Here is an 18801-nt window from a genome sequence, read left to right as displayed (position 1 = left end):
AACTAAAGATGTTCATTAAAGTAGCAGAGCACTGTAACTTGAGGCCATTTCCTCCTGTTCCCTGGGAGAAGAGCCCAACCCCCACCTGGCTACAGCTCCTGAGGTTTCAGCACTTTGTGTCTGTGCTCCTTTCCCAGCAGTGGAAGCAGAGGCAGAGGGAAGCAGAGCCAAGGCTTTGGGATGTGAATCCAGCTGTCTCTTTGACGGTGAGTTATCTCAAATTCTCCCTCCACGAGCAGCAATTATTTTTCTGTTGTGTCAGAGACATCAAGAGCACAGAGGCATTGACCATTTTAATGTTCCTGTAGATCCTGATCTCAACTAACCCCCAGTAAAGGAACTCTAAAGGATGCTCTTCAAATCATTACACGTAGAGTGAGAGCTAAAACCTGTCAGGACACACTCAGGGCTGTCCTTACCTGTGATGCAGAACGCAGTGTGTGCCCATTGCTCATCTCCCACTTCACTTAAGGGGCTTTTCACACCCTGTGAAAGCTCAGAGGGACACAATTTAATTTAAGCTTTATGATGTGTGAGGCTGAAGCCTCCTAATGTTCAAAAAGGGTGCCATAAATCAGGAGAGCTGCCCAGGGTATGTGAAAAGCCCCCAGGGTTTCAAACCATCCTTGGGGCAGCTGGAGACAAACAAGCACCACGTGAAGTTTCCCAGGATCTCCCATCCCATTGAATTTCCAAAGTCATCTGTGTTTTTACCTCAGCCCAGACACTCTCACAGAAACACAGAATCATTTAGGTTGGAAAAGACCTCTGAGGCCATCGAGTCCAGCCTTTACTCATGTTGGTGGCCAGGAACAGCTTGTCTCTGGAGACTCTTCAGACCTGGGAACTAGTTGAATTAGTTAAACCTTTGTAAGTTCTTCCAGGCTGTTCTCCCAGTGCCAGGGACTGGAAACCTCGTGGTTGGGAATGGCAGCCAGCCTGGCAGTGACAGTGGTGTCATTGCAGCACAAAGGCTGGCAGCCCAAATTCCCCTCAGCTGATATTGCTACTAAAATTTCCATTAACTTTTCTTCCCCTCAGAGCAATTATAACTGAACATACTCTCATGATTTGACTAAAGCAAAAAAAAAAAAAAAAAAAACCAAACCAAGCTGCCATCAGCTGCAGCAGCTTTTAAAATGTATTTATTTAGTTATTTGATATGGAAAAGACAATAACCAAAAGAAAAGGAAGATAAAAACCTGTCAGCATTAACTGTGGTGAGTTTATCAGCAAGTTCATTAACAAATGCATTTCAGTGATTAAACCCAATAATAGGCCTTCAATAGAAACTGAGAGATAACAGTAAAAACTAATTGTTGTCAGCACATCCCTGTACAGGAGGCAATTTATAGACAATAGGGTGATGCACCAGCTGGATTCGTGGATAGTGCTGGCACCTCCCCCTGCTGGGGCAATTCTGGGGGATTTGGGGCAGGTCCTGTGCTGGGACAGGGGAGTTAACAGTTACAACTCAGTATTAGGAAATAGTAGGTGCAATTTCCCAGGGAAACTGTGGCTAGTCCATCCCTGGACATATTCAAGGCCAGGTTGGATGGGGCTTGGAGCAACCTGGTATAGAGGAAGGTGTCCCTGCCCATGGCAGGGGGTGGGACAGGATGAGTTTTTAGGTCCCTTCCAAACCAAACCAGTCTGGGTTTCTATAAGTTTCTTGTATCTAGACAGTCCCACACCAAACACAGAGGAGTCCAGCAGAGCTCTGGAATCCAGACCTGGAGACATAAAAGTGCTCCATCTCTTCATGTTTTGTAGTGGTGCCTATGAACAAATGGGACTCAGGTGCTTAATTTCTTGCATGTTGAATTATGTTACTGCCTTTATCTCAAATGAACAGTCACAGAATCATAGAACATGCTGAGCTGGAAGGGACTCACAACAAACATCCAGTCCCACTGCTGGCCCTGCACAGGACACCCCAACAGTCCCACCATGTCCCTGAGAGCGTTGTCCAAATGCTCCTTGAGCTCAGACAGAAAGAGACTAGCTGAGAGCATTGTCCAAAAAATAAACCTACACTGCTTCCTCCTGTGCACCAGTAACTCAAAGAGCTTTGGGTATGCTACAACTCTGCATCTTCCTGGCATTTTCCCATTTTTATGAAGATCACTCAGAGAAATAATCTCGGGCTGAACCAATAGTTACTGTGGCAATCATGGTAAAACTATTAATAACCATTGGCCTTGCTCAGCTCCTCTTCCATGCCCTCCACTCATGGGAGTCAATCCTCAGCACAAGGATTTCTCAGGGCTCCTGGGAAGCTGGAAGGAGCAAACATGGTAAGTTATCAGTCCAGCTTTACTCTTACATGTCAGATATTCCCAAACCCAGAACAAACTGCTCCTCCTCCTGCTCTGACAGGTTTCTTGTGCCCAGACCCTCCTCACGGGGCACAACAGTGTCTGCTCCAGTCCAGTAGGAATTCTGCTGTGCCAACAGCTCTGTTGAAGGCTTTATCCCACCCACTGTGCCATGGCAGAGGGGGAATTTAAACCCCCATCTCTGCAGGGTGTCAGCTGAGTGTCCCTCCAGGTATTCCCAGTCTTCAGGAGAAGTGATGTTGCTCTGCCTTAGGTCTGCACATGGGTTTGTATCCTACAGCTTGTTTGTCAGCTCTTTATTTCAGCTCCCTTTGGGTTCTAGTTGACTATTTCTGTCTCTTTTCATGCTTATTTGGCTGTTGTTAAGTAACTCACTGTGAAAGATTAACAAATAGCCTCGTTCCAAGCATTCTTCAGTGGTTTAAACCTTAGTAAAAAGCAAAACACTTCAGGTCACCAAGCTCAGCATTGTCATCTCCACTTTAAGTGTTTTAATGGGCCATTAATGTATTGCTGCAAGTACATCCACAGCATTATATATAATAAATTAAAATTAATTCCCAATGCATGAAGATATGTGGGGTTTTTTCAAGTTTACCTCTAATAGATGATGTATTTATCGTCATTGTCACTCCACAAGCAGACATTACTTTCAGAGTTTCCCATTCAAAACCCTTCCCAGATGTTTTAGCTGATTCCAAATACACCCTGAGCTGAGTTGCTGCACAGTGAGCAGGGACAGGATCTGAGGGAACAGCTGGAGCTGTGCCAGGGCAGGGTTAGGGTGGATCTCAGGAAAAGGTTCTTCCCCCAGAGGGTGGTTGGCACTGAACAGGCTCCCCAGGGCAGTGGGCACAGCCCCAAGGCTGACAGAGCCCAAGGAGTGTTTGGACAACGCTCTCAGGGACAGGGTGGGATTGTTGAGGCGTCCTGGGCAGGGCCAGGAGTTGGACTGGATGATCCTTGTGGATTTTAACTCAGGATATTCCGTGATTCCATGATTGTCTGCAGGTACAATTCTTTGTGTTTAACAGAGGGGAGGAACTGAAGCAACAATCAGTTAAATTTCTTGGCAGTAGCTGTAACCAAAATGTGTCAGGATGGAAATGCCTGGTTGGGATATTCCCAAGGAAAACAGTTCAGGGTCAGAACCCCAGGTAGGGACAATACAAGGCCAGTGCCCCCCCATGCAGCACTCAGGGGATTCCCCAGCAGCTCCACTCCAAGCCCTGGTGGAAAACCAGCTGGACTGATGGACACACTCCTGAATTCCCACCCATTGTGAAAATATGCCATAAAGTGCAGAATGCTGAGATAAAATCGGCTGGGAGTGCCCACGTTTTCCATATGTGATGTATTGCCTGACTCCAGGCAATGAACTCATCACTGCCATCATTCCAAGTGTGTTCAGCTCCATCCAGGGAACGTCTTCAAACACATTTGAGGTTGAGTCCCTTCAGCAATCTCAGCCCTAACAGCCTTTACTGCTGAACCATGCACTGTAAATAAGATAGGGGAAAAAAACCAACCCCATTTCTCAAAATGATAATGTGGGGACTTTTTTTCCCTGACTGGAATTTGAAGGGCAATGAGCATATTTGCATTATCTCAGCACCTCACACCATACCAACCTGCAGCTCTAATATTTACAGTGTGCACTGTGCTGTGTGTTGTTCAACTCATGAACAGAGCCAATGACCCAAAAAACTGGAATATGTATGAACTGAAATCAAACCAGGCTGGAATAGTGTGTGCTGTGTTATCACAGGCAGCAGAGTGGAAATACAAGCAGTAACTCAATTCTCCTGAAACGAAAGTCAGGGTGTCTCTGACTCCCACCAAACTTTTCCCCAGCGTGCTCTGTTTTCTACCCACATCAGCCATATATTTTGTGTGATTCTGCGACCTGTTTTTCCTGAAACTTCCTCCTCTTTCAGATGAGGGTGAAGGCAGCCACAGCTCATTGAACCTGACTTGCTTCTCCTCCCTTAGCCTCCTCCCAGTCCCTGTTTGGGATGAGGATTAGGGATGGGATCTGAGGTGTTTGACCTGAGCACAGCAGCCTTTGTGTCATTTTACCAATATATGGGGTTTACTTGCAAAAAGTAATCATGGAATCATAAGATCCCAGACTGAGGTCTTAAAGCCCATCCAGTTCCACCCCCTGCCATAATGGCAGGGACACCTTCCACTCCACCAGGTTGTCCAGAGCTCCCTGCAGTGAAACACAAAAGTACAAAAAATTCTGTATTTTCTATGGAAAGACGCAAAGTCTGTGTTTTTGGAGGGGGGAAAGCAGCACTCAGGGCTGTCTGGGATGTGAAGCATTCCTGGATGGCATCCAGAGAGTGGAAATATCATGTAAAGGAGAAGGAATGAGGCATCAGTCTGGACCAGGTGTATCCAGACACCAAATAAAGTATTTTCATGTCTTTATTTCTCATTAAAGGATTGTTTCTGCCCCCAATGCATATGAGTTTGGTTTGAGGACAAAACACCTTATTAAATTAAAGCAAGAAAAACTGTATTTTTAATTTAGAAGTTTTGATTTCCACTCTCTCTAAAAAAAAAATAAAATAAATAAATTCTATTCTTCAGCCCTTTCAATGTTTCCTCAGGTAATATTGGTACATAACAACACCCCATAACAGCTCCAATGCTTTTATGAGGAGATGTTTTTATATTGACAGATATTTCAGTTCACTGAGCAGAATATTACAGTCTGTAGAGCTTTGATAGAAATAGGAGCGATAAAGCTATAGAAGAAATATATTAAGTTTCTTGCAAGTAAATGACAAAGCTGTAGAAAATTAACACTGCTGGTGTTAGACTGGCACATTTCTAATTTTCCTTTCTGCTCACATTCATTCATCAGAAAACACAGAGTTGAGGAAGTACTGCAGTGTCATTTGGATCTGAGAATGGTCATCCAAACACCCGTAAGTGTTATTGTCCTTTTTTAATATCTGAGAAATAGAAAATCACTTAAATGTAATTTATTGCCTGTTTTCCAGAGCGTAGATTTTATGATCCATAAATACGTGTTATTTCTGTCTCTAATTCCCTTCAATACCTAATTCACTGCGTTAGAGATCTGCACAAATCCCAGGGAGACAGATGTGAACCATTCCTTGATTTGTAGGGAAGATGAGAAGAAAAAGGAAGAGAAGGCAATGATAACACATCTCCTGTGCTGAGTAGAGGAAAACTGATACCCACACACAAAGCTGTTGTTCCCTGGGGACTGGGAGGTGTGTTCTGCTGGGCCCCAGCCCCAGGTGACCCTCCCTGGGTGACAAACCTCTTGAAGTAAATTGATTCCCCTTGAGTTTTTCTTAAGGAAAGGTTGAAAAACCAGCAACTCTTTACTTCTCAGAAGTGGTTGAGATGGGGAATCTTCTCAGCTCCACCAGGATGGTCATTATTGACATCTCAGGGCCCAGAACAGCAATGAACTGGAGAGAAGAAGGGGGTCAGAGCTGGAGCACAACCCCCTGCTCAGCCTTGGGGGGTGACACCAGCACCAAACATCCGTGAGGAGGGGAAAAGAAAAGATGTCAACACCTGAAAACTCAGACATTGGGACTGGTCAGGACAAGAGGGGCTTTAAGAGGATGTGTGGATGTGGCACGTGGGGCCATGGTTTAGTGATGAACATGGTGGTGCTGGTTGATGGTTGGACTTGATGAACTAAAGGTCTTTTCCATTCTTATGTGATTCCATGATTCCATGATATGCTGAAAGGTGAACAGCTAAAAATATAAAATACCATCCACACTATTAAAGAGAAAACCCCAAGAAATGCTTATGTATAATGTCCCAAAATAGATCATTTGTGTATATAAATATATTTCTAAAAAGCCTGTGACTGTAACAGTTAATAGAAAATAACAGTGCTTTGAACTCTGAGAGTATTTTTCAATGCTACAATGTCTTGTGGCTGTTTGATCCCATTCCAGAGCCCTGGTTCTGCTATTTACACAAGACCGACTTGCAATCAAGGCTTTTAGTCATGTCCCTCTGGGTTCTTACCAGCTCCTGCCCAGCTGATGAGCATCTGTTACAGCCAGTAAAGCAGAGAGTGAAATCCAGACATTATGGCTGGAACTACTTTGGATCCTGTCTTGTTTGAAACTTGGAACAGCCAAACCCTGGGAATTCAGAAAAGAACTGAGTTATTTCTTGTTAGAAGCTGAACTCTTTGGATTGGAGCCTTCTGCATTTGGAGCAGTTGGAGAGATGTCAGTGCAGTGCTGATGGGCTCGGTGTGCACCTCACCTGCTCCTCCTGAAACCCCCATATCCTGGCTCTCACTCCATGTTCTGATCACAGAATCCCAGAATCCCAGAATATTTGGAGTTGGAAGGGACCTCTGGACATCACCCAGTCCATCCCCCTGCCCAGGCAGGGTCACCTGGCCAGGTGATACAGGAACATGTCCAGGTGGGATTGGAATGTCTCCGGAGAGGGAGACTCCACACCTCCCTGGGCAGCTGTTCTAGGCTCTGCCACCTCCATGGAAAGAAGTTCTTCCTCGTGTTGAGGTGGAACTTGTTGTGTTTTAGTTTATGGCCATTGCTCCTCGTCCTGTGCCTGAGCACCACTGAACAGAGTGTGGGACCATCCTGACATCCTTTGGAGATATTTGTGTGGATTGATGAGATCCCCTCTCAGCCTTCTCCAGACTAACCAGGCCCAGCTCCTGCAGTCTCTGCTCATCAGAGAGACGCTCCAGACCCCAAATCATCTCTGTGGCCTCTGAACACAATGATCCAGTTGTGACTTCACTAAGCTGATCAGAGCAGAAGAATCCTCCCTCTAACCCTGCTGGCCACACTCTTCCCAATGCACCCCAAAATGGGTGTATTGGAGTGTTTATGGGACTGAGGGGCAGAAAAGCAGCTCATTTACAGAGGTGAAAGAATTGCAGAAAAGGTCAGAAGTCCTGGTAGTGAAATATTAGAAAACAGACTAATAAAAGGAACTGAATTCTTAGGAAAAAAGGCAACAGAAGAATATGGAAATCAGAGAGTCTGACCTTTAAAATGTGCACTTTGCTATGCCAAAATAAAGCCATGTGGGAGGGCCTAGCATCCAACTTGAGCATGATTAAATATTTTGCCAAGGAGCAGCTTATTGTGACTTCCTGGCACAAACTCAGGCTCCGTGTTTACCTTTCCTGGTGGAACTCAGCAGGCACAATATCAGGATCAGTCCAAGGCTGGAAAAAGAGGGATTCAGACACAAACTGTGTGTTTAGTGCACTGCTCTGTGCTGGGGGCAAAAGGCACAGGGAGAAACCTTCCAAGTCGGGAACAAATTGAGTCACTTTACACTGGAATAAATTATGCAGAAAAGGCTGCAGTGGTTGTCAAAACTGGAAATAAATCCCTCTTATAAATCACATCTGTACTGCTGCCTGCACTGAGCAAAAAATTAGTGATCAATAGTTGTTTGAAAGAAATAAACACCATGTAGGTGTTAGAATTGGTATAGATAGCACACTGTACACCTGTCACTCTGCTGTTCAGTGGTGCAGGTGCCCTAAATCTGTGCTGAACTCACAAATTATGTACTGTCAGAGATTAGGAGTAATTTCTCCATTCTGAGAATATTCTTCTTTAAGAATAAACATTATTTGATCCAACAACAAATGAAGTAGGAAACGGAAGGTCAGTTAATTCACTTCACATTCGATCAGAGTGGTTGGAAGTGCTCAGTGTAAAAGGGTACAAAACCACAGTCTGTAACTCCTAATTCCATCTGTTCCTCCAGCAAAGACTTCCCTGATTTCCCTGGGTAACCTCAGTTTACAGTTATAACAAGATTTTACATTTTCCACCACATGCAAAAAAATACTTTCATGAATTAATGGTAAAATTGACCTTTTCCTTCATCTACCATAATGTCCAAGTCAGAAATCTTTTGGCTTAGTGGGTTTTTTTGTGTTTTTTGTTTGTTTGTTTTTGATTGTTTGTTTTTGTTTGTTTGTTTGTTTTGTTTTAATGAACATTCATGACCTGAAACACTTTCTCCTCTTTCCAACCGTGGCAGGACGATTCCAACTCTTCTTTCCAAGCCATGACCCAGACACCAGAGGGGCAGATCAATCAGAAAGGCACATCAGTCATTAAGTCTGGCTCTGAGGAAGGGAATTGGCAGACCTCGTGTAACTGGATTGTTACTTTTTAAATGTGCAGAGAAAAACATTCAGAGAAAGGGAGAGGGAAAAGAGAAAGAAGGGAATTCACAGCACTCAAACAGGAAAGGAAGAAGAAGGAATAACAGTCCTTTGGCTTATGATGCCCCATGGCAGGGCATGCCCTCTCTCTTTGTCCCACAGTATAAAACCAGATTGATGTGCTGTGGGTAATCTTAAATGAACAAGCATCACACAAATTTTCCATAAAATCCATATTTTGGTGTACTGCCCATCTTGGCTTGCCCTGATCATGGAGCTTGGTCTTTGCTGTCACAGATCAAGGATAAGGGAATGAGTTCCAGCCTTCCTCCTGAAAGCACCTCCCAAACAGGATGTGGCAAGAAGGGTAGGAAAACCCTAATTATCCTTGGATAATGACCACCTAACTGACACAAATCAAAGGCCTGGAGGAAAAAAAAAAAAAAAAAAAAAAAAGAAGGTAAATCTGACCTCAAGAATTAAAGTGACTTTAGCAGAAATAATACAAATCAGTGTCAACACATTCCTTATTAGTGGCACAACTGGTGGAATGAGCTGTTACTCAGGTAGGAAGCTATAGATTCAGGATGAGTATTTAAAAAGGATTCAACTTAATACCTGTAATGGGATAGCATGGAAATTATTAAAATTATAAGCTTATTATAAACAATAATATAAATAACAATAATTATACATATTTAGATGCTGAGCATGGTCATCTCAAAATTTCTCTTAATCTTGTCTAATAATTATGTCATTTTTAAAAAATAACAAAGCACTGTTTGATCTTTTCCCAAGAATGTGGATGGTGGGAAGAGGGGAAAGGGAGAAGGGAAGAAGTTTTGAAGTGTGAAACTAACATTTTTTGGAATATAGAATATATTTTTGTGAATAAAAAGGAAACAGTTGCTGGCTAGATGCATTTGTTGCCCAGCATCCTGGTCCAGGTTGTGGTCTTTGTCCTAGTCTGGGTCCTGTTCTTGGTGTTGGTCTTGGTCCCAGTATTGGTTTTGGTCCTGGTCCTGGTCTTGGTCCTGATCCCAATCTTGGTCTGGGTCTTGTTCCTGGTTTGGTCCTGATACTGATTGTGGTTCTGGTCTTAGTCCTGACCCTGGTCCCAGTCTTGGTCCTGGTCCCAGTTCCAGTCCCAGTCGTGGCCCTAGTCCTGATCTGCCTGTGGGGGCTCTTGGTCCCCCTTCCTGCCTCCCCATCCCAGTGGGATGTGCTGGAGTGGGACTGGTTTGTAATGTGTGAAAGAGCAGCAAAAAGGAAATTTCCTCGTCAGGCTGCAGGAAATCAATCGCAGAGTTCACAGAACCACAGCAAGCACTGAGCTCTCTGTTACCTAATTCCCTGGAAAAACTACTCCAGAAATCCTCCAACCTCTCTCTAATGGTGATGGATGGCAACTTCTTCAGTGAGTGATCCCAATGCAGAGTATTGAGGCCATTCACCAATCCCAGTGTCTGCCTCGACCAGTTAATTCCTTTTTTCCTCTCTTTCTTCTCCCCCCCCTCCCCAACTAGAAATCAATTTTTGGTTATTTATCTGTTATTTCATATTTATACAAGAAAGAAAGAAATATATTTCCCCTCAAGCAAATCAAGGCCAGAATAACACCCTTGGAAAGGTCAGCATCCATCGGGTTTGTTAATTGAATCTGTCTTCAGAGCCACAATGCCAATCCTTCAAGGGCAGGAAAGGTCAGGGATATCATAATAATGGGAGCAAATGTCTTTGTGGGACTGGAATTGATAGTGGACGAGGACAAGCCAAGTGCAGCCTCTGCTTCAAATCTTCTCTCAAGGAACCATCAGCCCTCAGAAATGTTGTCATTTTTCTCAAGGTAAATGGCTCCAGGAGATTTTAATCCTGTAGGGCTGGTCCAGGAGTGTAAATTATCCCTAATGCTTCCATTATTTACAGCCTGCTCAGCCCCCAACACAAAGATCCTGGAGGAGTTTCAAGTATTTGTTTAAAATTGGTTTGTACTCTTTGACCATGTGTAAAATATCTAATATTTTATTTATCCCTGAGTGTCCTGGGCTGCAAAAGGATCTCTGAAGGAAAAAGGGGAGAAAACCCTTCTGGTTCTGTCTGGGACAAGTAATGAACTGGCTAATGAGCCCCACTTTGTGCTTTGATCCAATCCAGAGCTCCTGCTGCTCCCACACCTCTTTGTGCATCCTGGTTACACAGGATTCCTGAATTTCTCAGGATTTCTAACACCCACCAATTAAACTTTTGACAGAAAATACAATTCTGCAATTTTTTTGCTGCTGGACGGTTGAAGATGTTACTTGCCAAAAAGGGATTGGAGTCAGGGGGCTTCCCACTGGATGCACAGAATCATGGAATCACAGAACTGTTATGGTTGGAAAAAACCCTTTAAGATCAAGCCCAACCATAAACCAGCAGCACCACCATGCTCACCATTAAACCACACCCTCAGGATCCACATACACACATTTTTTGAGCACTTCCAGGGGTAGGGACTCCATCACCTCCCTGGGCAGCTGTGCCAGGGCTGGACAACCCCTTTCCATGAAGAAATGTTCCCAGTATCCAACCTGATCCTCCCCTGGCACAGTTTGAGGCTGTTCTCTCTCATCCTGTCCCTTGTTCCCTGGGAGCAGAGCCCGACCCCCACCTGGCCTCACCCTCCCTTCAGGGAGCTGCAGAGAGAGAACATCTCACTGTACAACCTCAGTTTTCATTTCTCCTGACCAGTTTTTGCTGCACAAAGACCTCGAGGAAGGATCTCTGGAGAAGAGAACAATCATTTAACTTGGAAATGAACCCTTCTCCAACCAGCAGAGTTGGGCCTCCTGCTAAATCTGTAATTTTAACAAACTTTGACTAAGTCGATGCAAATTATTCGGGGATGTTGTTGACAGAAGAATTTGATTATTTGGGGGCTGTCAGGGGAGTTTTTATGCTAATTTTCCTGGGCACAGTATTACACTTTGGGGCTCAGAATTGCAAACATCTCATAAATAATCTGAGCTGGTTAAATAAAACGCATTGACAGAACCATAGCTCTCACTAATATATTGTTGAAGGACAGCTCTGGATTAAGATAATACTTGGGCAACAAACATATTAATCCTGGCAAAAGAAAACCTAAATATTTCCCTTTTGTTTTATTCAGTAAAGACCACGAATGGTTGATTTCTAGCATAACAATTCAGTGTTTATTTTAGGGAAATGAGGCGTGCAGATAAGGAATTGGAGGAATGCATCTCAAGTCAGGGGGCTCAGAGCACTGAATCCACCACATCTGGCTTCTCCAGGGTGCCCAGACTTGCTCACCTGAGCAGTGACATCACCCGGGCCCCAACATTGTTTCTTTTCCATTTAATTACAATTACTGCATAAATGGTTTTAAAATATGAAATTACATTTAAATATTTTTTTCTTTTTTTAACTAAAATATGATCTGTCGTGGATCCCATTTAACTTTCAAATACCCACTGAACCCTACAAACACTGTTTGCTGTTTTCCATTAAATAAGGCAATTAATTTCATTTATCCAAACCTACTACTAAGTTTTGACTCAATTATTGTAACTTAGCAAGTCCTACTACTAAGTTTTACCATAATTATTGCAGCTGGAGCAGAATAACCCCTCCTTCCTTACCTGTATTCTGCCTCACTATGTAAAATAATAAAGACACATCCTGAATATCCTTATTGAAGGTGTAAGGAACCACGGAGTTCTATCTGTAATTCCTGTTTCCTGACACCTGATGGATATTTAAGCTGTCACCTGCAGTGGAAGGAGCTGTGGCAGAGCCTGCTGTGCATCACTCACAGGGTAAATCAGGGGCTGCAGGCACCTGGAGCTTATTTTCAATGTGTCAGTCAAAAGTTATTTTATTATTTCATTGCTCAGACTCTTCATTTATCCATTTGCAGATATGGGGGTTTTATTAAGTCAGATTTAAGGATCCTCTCCCTCTTTCCCTGTCTCTATGCACTGAGTTGGGGGGTGCCCATGGCCAATTGAACCCCCAAGGAAAACCCCAGGGAGGGAAGCAGGATCTTCAATTACAGATTCACAGAATCCCAGGATCATTGAGATTGGAAAAGACATCGAAGGGCATTGAATCCAACCTGACCTTGTCAGCCAGCACAGAGCACTGAGTGCCAGGTCCAGTCATTCCTTGAGCACATTTAAGTCTCTTTTAGCTCTGACTGAAAATTGTTGTTCCTGCAGTTCCTCCCAGTGGTCCACAAAGGGTTAATGTCATTCTGGATTAGAACAACCCCTATTTCAGACACATTCCCCTTTCAAACACAAATAATATAACCATTGGATTGAACTGGGATAAGAAACAGTGCTTAAAACAGCCAGCCTTAAAATTAGGAATTAAAAAAAAAAACAAACAAACACACCAAAAAGTTCTGGGTTTGGCACCTACAGTGATGGAAACCATACTAAAATGAGGAAAACCACTGTGAATTTTTAGGCAAAAGCAAACCAGTGGGTTTCCTGTCCTTGGTGTTTCTATACCACTTTAATTCAGAAGTGCTTGTGAACTTTTCCTAGTTTTAGACAACATTTATGTCTGGGACCAGCCCTGGCTATTGGATATATTTCCCATTTGTTTCCCTTTGGTTGGCCATTAGACATCCCCTGATTGACTGGGGGGTGAACACTCACAGCAGGTATTTACATTGATTGAAGTTTTGTGAAAATCAGACCCCAAATCAAGCCTAAATGTGTATTTCTGTGCCAAACTGTAGCTCCAGGGTGGGCATTGCCTCGAGGCCTCACTGCCCCCCCCAGATGAGGCTGTTCTGCAGCCAAGCAACGCAAAGTCCTATTGCTGCTTTACTGTGTTATTACTGCATTATTCTGACAGCTTTACTGGCCTGAATCAATAAAAATAGGTGTTTAGGAATCAACATGTGCTGGAGTAATGCAGTCACCCAAAATTAAAATCAAACAAACGGTAGTGCCGGTGAGCAGGGGGTGCGGAGGGCCTGGGGAGCTGCTCTGACATCCCTCCCCATTTCTCTGTGTGCAGCACAAACCACACTTATTGCCAGGGCAGCGAGTCCAGAAATGAAATCCCACATTTCACTGGGCTCCCAGACTGATGGCACAATGAGCAGCAACACAACATTAAGCACCAGATGAGTTTTGCTACAGTCAACACATAAACAAGAGCAGCACTCGGCTCCTCTTTATTACAAATATCTGCAGGTAAAATGTAATTTTCCAAACCGGGCTGGCCTTCAGAGGGGAAATGAAGGAGTCACACTGCAGCGTTTGGATGGGAGAGTTTCTTCCTGACATTAAAAGAGCTGGACTTCTGAAGCAGATGATCTCAGACTGCACAGAGGTTGGTGTGTGCAGTGAAACACAGACATTAATGCACCTGTGGGGTTTGAATGACGAATAAAACCTTGGGCCTTTGAACCAAAACAGCTGAACTAAATCCCAGACTGGCTTGGGTTGGACAGGACCTTAAAGCCCATCTAGTTCTACCCCTTTGCCATGGGCAGGGACACCTTCCACTAGCCCAGATTGCTCCAAGCCCTGTCCAATCTGGCTTGGACACTTCCAGGCATGGGGCAGCCACAGCTTCTCTGGGCAGCTTCCTTCATGAAAGTTACCTTTTCAAAACCTGTGCTTTTAAGGAGAAAAATGTTGATTTTTGTCTCTATGTTTGCGTTGTGACTGCTTAAAATTGTCTCTCAGAACACATCTAGAGGACAATGAATAGTTTTCCTTATAAGGGGAAAACTAAGTCCAAAAGTGGCCACAAGCACCCAGGGAAGAGGAGCTTGGCACACAAAGCAAACCAAAATTTGCTTCAGAAATGAGAAATGATCACGTTCATTTAGGAGAATTCATTCCCTTTCTCAACACTGTGCTTCAGCTGTTGAGCTTCTTTGGAGAATTTCTGCACTGATAACCAAGAGACATAAGAACAAACAAAATCCAAAATGCTCAAAGAGAATTATTACGATTTTGTACCTTTTAGATACTGATCTTTCCCTTAATGCTGTTTAATGGAGCCTGGAGGTCACACGCCTCTGCTTCCACTCCAATTCCTCTATTGTACAACATAACAATGATCTATAGACTTGGTGCTTTGTCAGGTCTAACGAGCAGGGCTAATGACACGCTGATAAATCGTTAATGCTTTTTCTATTGTTGCCCTGACAGTTCCCCAAGAGTTGTTTTCAATGTCAGGCTTTCACCAGGGCTGGTGAAATATCCCTACCATGAGTTAAGAAGATGCATTGCATCTGCTGCTCCCCATCCATTATGCCAGCACTGTTCATGAGCAGGAACAATACTATTTACTCTGAGGATAATTAATAATTAGGGATTGTCTGAAAGGCCAAGGGAATGGATTTTAAAAGCTGTGAAAACCAGTTCACTGAACATGCCCAGTGTGTACAGACATGTTCTAGGTATGGCCAGAGGGACACAGATGTTTCAGCCAAAATAGAGTGTGATGCTTTCACAGAATCCCAGAGTCACTCAGGTTGGAAATGCCCTCCTAGCCCATCGAGTCCAACCTGTGCCAGATCCCCACCTTGTCACCCAGCCCAGAGCACTGAGTGCCATGTCCAGACCTTCCTTGGACACCTCCAGGGATGGGGACTCCACCACCTCCCTGGGCAGCCCCTTACAGTGACTGACAACCCTTTCTAGGAAGAAATTCCTCCTCCAGTCCAACCTGACTTTCCCTCGGTGCAGCTTGAGGCTGTTTCTTCTCATCCTGTCCCTTGTTCTCTGGGAGCAGAGCCCCACCCTCACCTGGCTCTACCCTCCTGTCACGGAGTTGCAGAGCCAGAAGGTCCCCCCTGAGCCTCCTTTTCTGCAGGCTGAGCTCCCCCAGCTCCCTCAGCTGCTCCTGGTGCTCCAGACCCTTCCCCAGCTCCGTTCCTTTCCCTGGACACGCTCCAGCCCCTCAGTGTCTCTCTTGTCTGAGGGGCCCAGAGCTGCCCCCAGCACTGGAGGTGCCCCAGCAGTGCCAGCACAGGGACAGTCCCTGCCCTGGGCCTGTGACACACCATGGCTGGCACTGGGGTCATTGACCTCTTGCCCACCTGGGCACACCTGGGCTCATGTCCAGCTGCTGTCACCAGCACCCCCAGGGCCTTCTCCAGCTTTCCAACCCTTCTGCTCCAGCCTGGATTGTTTCATGGGGTTGTTGTGATCCAAGGGCAGGACCTGGCACTTGCCTTTGCTGTCCCTCACCCTGTTGGTCTCATCCCTTCAATCCCATGGATCCAGCCTGTCCAGACCCCTCTGCAGAGCCTTCCTGCCCTCCAGCAGATCCACACTCCCACCCAGCTTAATGTCACCCACAAACTTGCACAGTGTTCACTCAATCCCCTTGTTCAGATCATCAATACAGACATTAAAGAGGACTGAAGGAAAAGGACTTTAAGAAAAGGGAAAATATATTATCTCTTTTCAAGTACTGTGTGAAGACTTGTAAAGCCTGCAGTCCCTCAGATGCAGCTGATTAAGGAACACGATTTTTCACTGTGTCCAGTGAAGAACACAGCACACACAGCAGACACTGATATTCTCATTAAAGCTGGAGTGCTAATTAAACTAATTACACACATGAGGCTGGCAAATTGCTGGAGCCTCACAGTCAAAAGAGCCTCACATAATTCAAAAGGGCAATGATTTTTTAAGCATAAAATTGTTGGGAAAAGATATGTAAATGAAATGGAACAATCCATTAGCAAAAAATTATTGCTTTACTTCACTTAATACAAGGCTTGTTTTAATGTCAGGCTGATCATTTTTCAGTTGTAAGGAAAGTAACGTTAATGTTGCACTAGAAACTCTAGAGTTCATAAATTTCACTTTCCTGAGCTGTTACACTTCCCTTAAATTTGGGATACTGATAAATACTTCCTGTTTGATAAGAGCCAGTCATCATTTGGTGAGGAGGAGATTTATATAGTAAAAGGCACTAGGCAGCAGGAACAAATGAAAATGTGATATTACCAAAAAGAGAGAAATCACAGAACCGTAGAATCATAGACTCATGGACTGGTTTGGGTTGGAAAGGACCTTCAAGCCCATCCAGTTACAACCCCTGCCATGGGTAGGGACACCTTCCACTATCCCAGGTTGCTCCAAGCCTCGTCCAATCCTGGCCTTGGACACTTCCAGAGATGGAGCAGCCACAGCTTCTCTGGGCAACCTGTGCCAGGGCCTCCACCACCCTCCCAGCCAAGAATTCCTTCCCATTATCCCAATCTAGCCCTGTCCTCTGGCACTGAGAAGCCATTGCCCCTTATCCTGTCATTCCAGACCCTTGTAAATACTCTCTGTTCATCTTTCTTGTAGCCCCTTCAAGTCCTGGAAGGCCACAACCAAGTCACTCCACAGCTTCCCTTCTCCAGGCTGAACAAACCCAAATAGTTGACAGAAATGCATTAGTTACACATGGAAAAAATTGGGAGCATTTAGAAATACACACATTTGTTTGCTCCTCATGTACATGTCCTTCAGTCCTGCTTGGGTAACACTCCAATCTGAACTGAGGACTCAGCTTTGCTCCTCTATGCAAACTGTAGCGAGTGAGCAAAGCCACTTTTGTGTGAAGCTACAATGAAAATTTCCTTCTGGATGGATGTTTTTACCCAAATCCCACTCTCTTCCCGTGCTGCTGATGGATTACACAATGCCCAGGAATTATTCTCCTACAGAGCAGCTCCATCAGTTGCAAACCCCATTCACCTCTTTCCCCCCAGCTCTATTAATTCCAGCAAACCCTTATTTCACTTCAATTGATGTCAGTGTTATATACTTCTTAATGCCTGTAATGTATTACTTTTGTATAACACAGAGGCACATCTGTTTTTGCAAACAGTGGAGTTTTACACCAAGTATTTTATATCCATAGATGTAGATCACTTACATTTATATTGCACAGAGGAAATTTCCATTTTTCTACTGTTTACAAGCTGTTTTCTGTTTATGAGAACATCTGTAAAGGAACCTGGAGTGAAAAATGAGCACAGAGAGTTTCGAAAAGCTTGGGAGAAGTTTTCTAACCATTCCCACTTATTCCTACTTACTGAGTAAGATGAAATTAGGAAGAAACTCTTTACTCAGGGGGTGTGGAACCGGTTGCCCAGAGAAGCTGTGGCTGCCCCATCCCTGCATGTGTCCAAGACCAGGTAGGATGGGGCTTGGAGCAACCTGGGCGAGTGGAAGGTGACCCTGCCCATGGCAGGAGGTGGGACTGGGTGGGCTTTGAGGTCCCTTCCAATCCAGACCATTCCATGATTCCATGAATATAACAGCTCTCCCAAGGGTAGCTACAGGACAAAGTTACAGTTAAGAGAAAACTCTAGTGTAACTGAGATAGAAAATTGGCCAGTTTCTGCTTTTTGGTGTCTCTGGAGAAAGAAGGAATGAGGACCAACAACTCCATTGGTGTGAGTGTGCCGGGACCAGAGTACTCAGAGAGATGTGATCAGGACTGTCTCCTTCAGGAGGGAGCTCTGGAAGGAACTTTGCATTAATATTTACAATTTCAGTGTGGAAGTCCCTATTAAAGCCAGAGAAATGTGGACCCTGGGACTCAGCTTTGGCATCTGGCGCCACAGCCACACATCAACGACGTGCTTTGCATTGTGACCCAGGACACCTGGTTTGTTGAGCACTGCCCAGGTCCCCAGAGACTGGACAATTATTTTTGGAGCAGTATAAGCCCTGAGAGCTTTAGGAACTGTGCTGTATCCCAGCATTGGAATTACAGCCCCATCAAGCACCTCTGCTTTGCTGTCTATCAGCTGAATGCCCGTGTGAGGCTCTATCTGTTTAATTAGACACTAAAAGACTGCTAACGAGGGGATTGTGCCTTTCCTCCCTTGGAACATTACCTGGATTCCCATAGGGATGCTGCCATACCTTTTTTACTCCAGATGTTGCCAGATGTGCCCTCCTTGCCTTGCAAACCAAACCCTTGCTTGTAGGAATGTGGAGCTGAATTAAATCTATTTACGTGAAACCAGTCAGCTCCCGACCTGTGAATTTCCACATGGATTTTCACCCTGGGCAAATATAGCAGACAACATATTAGCAGCTGGCAAAAAGGAGGGAAAATGATGGAAAAGCTGATAGACCCCCCTGAATAAGTGTAACAGCACCACTGGGCCTCACCATAATGATCCCTAGGACTTCCAGGTTGTATTTTCTCCTTTTTCCCAGGGATACACGAGGTTCAGCAGAGCACGGACAACAATCAACGCTTTCCAGAGAGACAAAGAAACAAAAAAAT

This window comes from Myiozetetes cayanensis, unplaced genomic scaffold, assembly GCF_022539395.1.
Source record: "Myiozetetes cayanensis isolate MyiCay16 unplaced genomic scaffold, myiCay2020 scf10, whole genome shotgun sequence".
In the NCBI taxonomy this organism is placed as follows: Eukaryota; Metazoa; Chordata; class Aves; order Passeriformes; family Tyrannidae; genus Myiozetetes; species Myiozetetes cayanensis.
This window is presented reverse-complemented; position numbering follows the sequence as displayed.